Below are 8,839 nucleotides of genomic sequence, written 5' to 3'. Positions count from 1 at the left end.
GGAAGGAAGGAAGGAAGGAAGGAAGGAAGGAAGGAAGGAAGGAAGGAAGGAAGGAAGGAGGGAAGGAAGGAGGGAAGGAAGGAAGGAAGGAGGGAAGGAGGGAAGGAAGGAAGGAAGGAAGGAGGGAAGGAAGGAAGGAAGGGAGGAAGGGAGGGAGGGAGGAAGGAAGGAGGGAGGGAGGGAGGGAAGGAAGGAGGGAAGGAAGGAAGGGAGGGAGGGAGGGAGGGAGGGAGGGAAGGAGGGAAGGAAGGAGGGAGGGAGGGAAGGAAGGAAGGAAGGAAGGAAGGAAGGAAGGGAGGGAGGGAGGGAGGGAGGGAGGGAGGGAGGGACAAAATCGCCTTCTAAGCTGCTTACAAGGACAGGGTTCTGTTGATCTGGAAGCATGACACAAGGAACAGATAATGTAATAACATGCTTAACCCTTTTAAATATTACTCTAGACACTTATATTTCCAGAAAGATGGAGTAGACATAATTTTTACTGTTCCTCCTCCTAACGACACCTAAAATCCCTGCACATTATCCCTAGAACAAACGTAAGAAGACTCTAAAAGTTAGAGAGGAGAAAGCAGACCAGCGGGACCTGGGAACCCAAAGAAACACACAGTGGTATCATTTTTTAATTTTGTGTGTGTGTCTGTCTTGAATATACTAAACTGAGTAGTAGACTAGAGAAGCCAGGAACCCAGAAATACCCATAAGCACAGACGAAAAAAGGGACCAAAAGAAGCCTGTTCTCACTAGACAAAGGGGCAGTTTAGTAAAAGTGAACACTTTTAACAAAACTCATTCTACTCCAGCCAAACACTACAGAAAATAACTGCACTCACCCTCACCCCTGCCAGCAAATGGGGAGTGTAGATTCCCCCCGTCACTAGGCTATCACGAGACATCCCAGCCTCCCCTGCAGTGGTGTCAAAGGCCCTGTGGTGAGGCCTAGACTTCCAGCTCACCCCAGCCACCCCTCCCCACCAGGGTGTATCAGAGGTGAACAGTATAAACAAGGTCACCATGCCATGATGTCAGTGAGGGCCGTGTAGGGAGAGTGACAAGGCACCCTGCCCCTTGGTACCAGCAGAGGCCAAGTAGGGTGTCTGAGCTCCCCACTCCATTCTGCAGTGATAAGGGGCCCCCACCTCCCTGTCTTCCTATATCAACAGAGACTGAGTGGGGGGCAGAGACTTCCACCCAAGCTGGTATAACAAATGGCATCCCTACCTCTGTTACTCTGCCAGAGCAGCATTAGATGAGGCTTGCCAAATAGAAGGCTTGAATATGATCCGGAGACTCATAACATCATACAAAACATGCCCAGGTCTCAATCAATAATCGTTCATCATAGAAAGAAACAGAAAAAATCTCAACTTCAATGAGAAAATACAATCAATAGACACCAACATTGAGATGATAAAGATGCTAGAAGTATCTAGCAAGGATTTTAAAGCGGTCGTCATAAACATACTTCAATGAGAAGTTACAAACATACTTGAAAAAGATAAGAATAGAAAGTCTCAGCAAAGCAATCGAACATATAAAAAAGAACCAAGTGAAAATTTTAGGACTAAAACAACATAGTAACTGAAATTAAAAACTGAATAGATAGGGTCAACCGAAGAATGGAGGGGACAGAGGAAAGAATCAGTGCACTTGAAGATAGAACATTAGAAATTATCCAGTCTAAACAATGGAGAGAAGTAGATTGAAAAAAAAAATCAACAACAACAAACAGAGCCTTTTGGCTGTGACAAAATATCTGACATTCATCGCAAAGCCTGAGAAGGAGAGAAGTTAAGATTGAAAAACTATTCAAAGGTTAATGACTGAAAATATCCCAAATTTAGACAAAGGCATAAACCTACAGAATCATGAAGCAGAGAAAACCCCAGACAAGATAAGCCCAAAGAAATCCTTGACTAGATACATCATAGTCAAATCCTGAAACTTAAAGAAAAAAAAAAATCTTGAAGCAGCAAGAGTGAAATGACATCTCACCTAAAGGAGAAAAACAATTAGAATGATAGCAGATTTCTGATAAGACACCCTGGAGGCCAGAAGAACTGCCATGACGTTTTTCAAGTTCTGAAAGAACAGAACTGTCAACCCATAATTCTATATCCAGGAATGAAGGAGAAACCAAATATTTTCACATAAAGGAGATCAGCTTGGTGCTTTGTGACCACCTAGAGGGGTGGGATAGGGAGGGTGGGAGGGAGACGCAAGAGGGAGGAGATATGGGGATATATGTGTATGTATAGCTGATTCACTTTGTTGTAAAGCAGAAAATAACACACACATAATTGTAAAGCAATTATACTCCAATAAAGATGTGAAAAAAAAAAAAGTAAAGTGATAGACCTGCAACCTAACACACCAAGGATTATGTTAGATGCAAATAGTCTAAGTATCCCAACTGAGACTGAGATTTCCAAGATGGATTAAAATACGTGACTCAGCTACATGATATCAACAACAAACTCACATCAACTCTAATATAGGCAGGTTGAAAGTAAAAGAATGATAAAAGATATGCCCTGCAAAACTTGATCAAAAGAAAGCAGGAGCGTCTATTAACACCATACAAAGTAGCCTTCAGGGACATTATATAATGATAAAGTACTGACCAACCAAAAAAAGATAACAATCCTAAATGTGTATGTACCAAATAACAGAGCTGCAAAATATGTGAAGCAAAAACTAATAAAATTGAAAGCAGGCATAGACAAATTCAAAATTATAATGGGAGACTTCACTACTCCACTCTCAAAAGTTGATAGAAAAACTAGAGAGAAAATCAGCAAGAATATAGATGAACTTTGCAACAGCATCAACCAATAGGATCTAATTTACATTTCTAGAACACTCCACCCGACAACAACAAAATACACATTCTTACCAAGATGGAGCATATCCTGAGCCATAAAAGAAATCTTGCCAAATTTAAAAGAATTTAAATCTTAAGGCATATGTTTTCCAATCACACTCAAACTAGAAACTAGAATCAAATTAGAAATCAATAACAGAACAATAACAAGAGAGACTCCAAACATTTGGAAACTAATCAAAAAACTTCTGAATAATCTATAGGTCAAAAATAAAGTCTCAAGGGAAATTTTTAAATACATAGAACTAAATGAAGATGGAAATACATCAAAATTGGTGAGATGCAGCTAAAGCAGTACAATACAGTAAATATATAGCACTGAATGCTTACCTTAGAGAAGAGAAAAATTCTAAAATCCATAAACTAAGGGGTCATGTCAAGAATCCAGAAAACCAAAGAGCAAAATAACCCAGATCAAGCAGAAGGAAGGAAATAATAAAGACAAGGGCAAAAATTAATGAGATTAAAAGTAGAAAAACAATAGAGAAACTCAATCAAACAAAGAGGTAGTTCTTTGAAGATCAACAAAAAATGACAAACTATTCCTATTACATTACTAGTATTATTAATGGAACAGGGCCCTTCACTGTAGACCCTGCAGACATAAAACTAGTAAGGGAATACCACAAACGTCACTACAACATAAATTTGACAACTCATGAAACGACCAATTCCTCAAAAAGTACAAACACCATATTTAGTGATGAAATATTGAATGCATTCTCCCCTAAGACTGAGAGTAAAGCAAGGACGTCTGCTCCCCCCACTGCTGTTCAACTCTGTGCTGGAATTCCGGCCAGCTCAGGAAGTCAAGAAAAGAAAATAACAGGCATGCAGGCTGAAAAAGAAAAAATAAATTACCCCTATTTACAGATTTTCTACGTAGAAATCCCATGGTATCTACAAAAAGAGCTCCTATAACTAGTAAGTCTTGGTTTTCCCCTTAAACTTACCCTGTAGCACCTGAAATCTTCCCGTTCATTAAAAGCCTTCCACCCAATTACTCAAGAAACATGGGGCTGCATCCCCAAAATATTTCTCACATATGCCCTCTTCTCTCCATCTCCATTCCTTCCACCTCAACAAAAACTGCACAAGTCCTTAAACGCTAATAAACCCTGCCACCTACCTCAAGCCATTCTCTACCCAGCTGTGAAAGTTACCTTTTTTAAAACACAAACTCGTAAATGGGATTGAACCACTTCTTGTTCAAAGCCCTTCAATGATTCTTCTTTGTGCTTCCTTCCTCAAGTTCCTCAGCCTTCCTCTCACCCACTGTATTCTTTTCCTGTGGCTGCCATGACAAAAAAAAAAAAAAAAATGACGAACAAGGTGGCTTGAAACAGCAGAAACGCATCCTCTCACGGTCCTGGTTGTTAGAAGTTCAAAGTAAAAGGGTGGGCAGAGCCATGCTCCCTCCGAAGGCTCTAGGGGAGAATCTTCTTGCCTCTTCCAGCTTCTGGGGGCTCCCAGCAGGCTTGGCTTTCCTCGGCTTGCAGCTGCATCACTCCAGTCTCTGCCTCTGTCATCACATGGTCTTTTCCCTGTGTCTCCTGTCTGTGTTCAGGTTTCCTTCTTTTAAGGACACCATTCACTGGATTAGATCCCCCCGACTCCAGTGGGACCTCATCTTAGTTTCATGACATGTGCAAAGATCCTACTTCTAGATAAAGGTCACATTCATAGGTACCGGGGGTTGACTTGAGCATATCTTTTGGGGGGGCCCAATTCTACCCACTACATGTGTCTCCCCAACTTCTCCATACAGGCATCTCCTCATCACCCACTGGTTTTCCCTAAAAGCGCCCAGCTCTGTCCTACTGCCGGCCCTTTGGGCATCTTCTCTTCTGGCCCTGGAAAGTTTTCCCCACCTTCCAGTCTCCATCTTCTCTTTTGGGTCTCAGCTCACACACCCTGAGTAAGTAAGCCCGCTCTGACACGTTCTGTCTCAGCCTCCTGTTAGTTTTTGTCATGGAACTTATTACATCTTGAATTAACATTTCACTTGGGGATTGATTGGTTTGCTATGTAATGAGAAAGGGAAATGCCTTTTAAGAAACTCCATACCCCAGTACAGGTGCTCAGAGCTGTGGCCCCAAGTAGGTGCTGATGGACAGATGTTCACACTGGAACCCTCACCTCAGTGACAGCCTGAAACAGTGCATTTCAGAGTTGCAATAAAAGCCAACCATCGAGCCTGCTTTGCTGGCCAAGTGAGTCACTCGATCCTATATTCCAGTTTCTTTCTTCCTGCAAAGGAGATTCTCACACAGTGGCCCATAACCACATGGTCCTAAAGCCCAGGAGGAAACCCCAAATTAAGCGGCGGGTGCGGGAGGATAAATCATACCTTGTGGACCAACACCGAGGTCCCTGTGCCCGGACCCCCAGGGCACTCCAGCAGGAGGGGCAGAGCTCTAGGCTGGAGGGCGGACTTCTCACCTCACGCCTGATGCCTTTCCCACCTTACCCACTGAACTCCAAATTACTGTATTTTTCACTGGAGTTTAATAAGGTTTCCTACTGTTGTGACACCTGACAGGCACTGCCTATGTTGGTGGAGGATCCAGACGTGAGCAATTCATTGTTGATGGTAACAAATCCCTGTCAGTTTCAGACTGACAATTTCTACTTATGTTAAATGGCAGGAAAAAAAGATATAACACCCTCCCCTATGATGTTATGAAAAGAAATAAGAAAATATTTGATACGTGCTTTTACAGTTTTGAACAAAACCTCAAGCTTTAGCTTTCATACATTCTGAAAACAAAAAAAGAAGAAAAATGACTACAGCAGAACTGACATTATATCAGACTGACGGTTGCCTCACAAGGTTTTCTCTTCACACAGATACACATAGGTCCACATATTACGTATGAATTGAGATTCCATCACATCGAAATGAAAAAAAACTAGACCTCTTTACCAATAAAGTGAATTAGGAAAATGTTTCTGGCTCCAAAAGTCTCTGCTTCTTAAAATGAACGTAATTATAAGGGCTATAAACTTCTAAATCATTTCCTCGAACGTGTACAAGTGCATACCTGGTGAATCTCTTCCACAGGAAACACTAGCCCTCTTCCTAATGGTACATTTTCTTAATGGCTTTGCTGTTCCTGAGTTCATTTCATTGCACTGCTACTTGTTATATCTGACATGAGTTAATATAGCAGTTAAAAATATGGAAATGCATTTCTCCACCACATCAACTCTCTCCACCTGCAGGGGAAGAAGGAGAGGATAAGACCAATAGGAAGGAGACCCATTGGATCCAAATTTCCTGGGAGGACATTTAAAACTTGAATTGGAGGAAATGGATGAGATACAGCAGGCTGCTAGAATAAATATCTCTCAACACATGAATGAGAAATATCTCTCCCCCACAAAAAAATATACTGTAAATGTAAATAGGGAAATAAGATACCCACAGTGCTGGATGGAAAGGTTAATGCTAGGGGGCCCTACATGTACAGCCCCCTGCAGCCCCTCCAATAGTGCCTGAAAAGCGGAAGCCTGGGAGCCCAATTTGTAACCATCTCTCCCAAGACAGAAGCCCAATACTGAGAGGTGCGTTTTGCAAATATCCTGATGGCCACAAGCCAATTCCACAAATTCCTTTTTCTGCATTAATGACCTTTTTTGCACTAATAATCTGGCTCTGTTGCCTATGACAGATTTACTAATTACATACCCATTCACTTAAATGTTACCAAGTGGATGCCTGACCTTATAAAAGGTGCCACAAAATGGAGAAATACTATGGGATGCATCCCTGGGGGTCGTCTAGACCTACACCCTAGTCTACCACAGATCTAGAGATGAAAAAGCCAAGGTCAGAGCCGTGCCCTCTTAAGGTCACACCATCAGTCCCTGTGAAACCCTAAACCAGTTCCTAAAGCCAAGGCCTCCTAACCCAGTCGGATCATTGCCGCATGACAGTGTATGGTAACTCTCGTCTGATGGAAAACAGAAATATTCAGAAGGTCCTTGAAGGGTCTTATTTCTTGAATGGAAAGTGGAGACCTGACGTCCTTTAAGACTGCCGGTTCACTCCGGACAAAAGCCGTATTAAACCATGAAGTGGGAACAGGGACTGTGAAAAAAATCTACTGGTAGGAAAAAACAAAACAAAACTTTTTTCAAACAAATTGTGTAGATTTCAAAGCACTTAGAATTACTCTTTTCCTTTGATATCCTTGGCTCCTTCTTGGATTCTGGGTCCTGTTCAAATGTTAGTTTTACTGGAGCGTTTTACTGAGGCCAAACTAACATCCACGCTGGAATTAATGCTCACCTTGGTTCTGCCCACTCAGACTCCCAGATGTCATTCAGGTGTGAACACATTTTAACACTCAAGGATATTTCACACCAGAAAAACGCCTCGATTTACCAAGAGGCAGGAGCCTCGAACTTTTAAACCCTAACCCATCTTGGCTGCTAGGCAGGGGTTCCCCCCACTTGCCCTGCTTTCTTCCCGCTTGGGTGTTTCTTGTGTTTTGTGTTATCTTGAGCACGAGGGATAGGAGGAGGACCAGGGTCTTTCCTACAACACTGTGATGCCTCAAACACTGCCACCTTCTTTATGTTCAGCTCCCTGGCAGAAAGAGGCAGATAAATCTTGTTGCCTGCGGGTTGTCACGTCGACGGGTGAGCTGGGGCCTCCACTGGCGGCCTCTGGGCATCTGAGTGCCAAGGCTCACCAGGGCTGAGTCCGGGGATCCCTTTTGTCCTGGCAGAGACAGGGACTTCCCTCTGATAAATCAACATCGTTTCATCTCATTTTGACACCATAATGTCTTTTCCGTACACCTGCTCTGACATTCTCAGGAAATCACTGCATCCCAGTCGGCTGAGTAGGGAATTAGCTTTGTGACACCAACAAGCATTCTGAAAAAAGTGGGTTATTTTTTGTATCTAAACGTCTCGCCCTCATTTGCCTCTTTGGAGAGAGAAATTCAAGATGGAACGCCCTGCAAATTTAAAAGCTTGAAATACACCTATTTGATTTTACAATCTATGTACAACGTGTACCGTGCATAGCTGGATTCACACCTGGGCAAATGGCTAAATTTATCAAATAAATCAAATCGAGGACTTTCATAGAAAAGAAATGTTCCCATGTTTCAGCATTTTAAAAGTAAGAAATACTTCTCAATTGCTGTTCCTGAAATTTCCTATTAGAATAATTATTGCTGTTGTCATTAATTTAATGATAATATTCTTTGTTTTTGAAATGCTTCCACACACCTCCTACCAGGCATAGCACAAAAACTCCAGCATGATTTGTCTATTACTGGCTTAAATTTACAGGCAGAAAACTGACGCAAAGAGATGGTGTATGTAACGTCAAAGACCACAAATCTAATTAATGGTGGCGGGTGAGGAAGGATAAAATTTCAGTCTTTTGACTTCCAAACCATCGTACCACAAAGAACACTGTGGGAACACCGTTTTTAGTGCATGCAGCAGTCTGCATGCTGCTATTTGTAATCGTTTCTAAAATGAATTTCTAAATCCTTGAGTTTTTGCTTTATTTTTTTAATCAGTGTCATTTTGTGATCCAAGAAATAGCTAACCTAAATCATCCATGTGTGGGCTATGTGTAGTTAATTGAATGTTTAGAAAGGCCCATGCTGGATAATTTTTTTGTGTGTCAAATAATGTTGCTACAGAATTGGATGGTGTGGAAAGACTTTTTAAGTGAAGTCTCAAACTGTAGTGCCCCCTGTGTGTGTCGGCCGGGAAATGTCTACAGTTTATCGATAAAGAAAAATGTAAAGCAAACGTAATGGAAATTGTTTTCATCAGTGTAAAATGGAAGAGGTAGTTCTTCAGTTTGCCGGTGCAAAAACGCAATTTTGACGTAGTTGAAAGTAGCGTTTCTCTGCCTAAGATGCCTCATTACATTCCATTGTGTCCTCATCCACCTCGAATACTTCTACTCATCCTACAAGTACT

Source organism: Monodon monoceros, unplaced genomic scaffold, assembly GCF_005190385.1.
Source record: "Monodon monoceros isolate NGI ecotype Baffin Bay Population unplaced genomic scaffold, NGI_Narwhal_1 Super_Scaffold_1, whole genome shotgun sequence".
NCBI classification, from domain to species: Eukaryota; Metazoa; Chordata; class Mammalia; order Artiodactyla; family Monodontidae; genus Monodon; species Monodon monoceros.
This window is presented reverse-complemented; position numbering follows the sequence as displayed.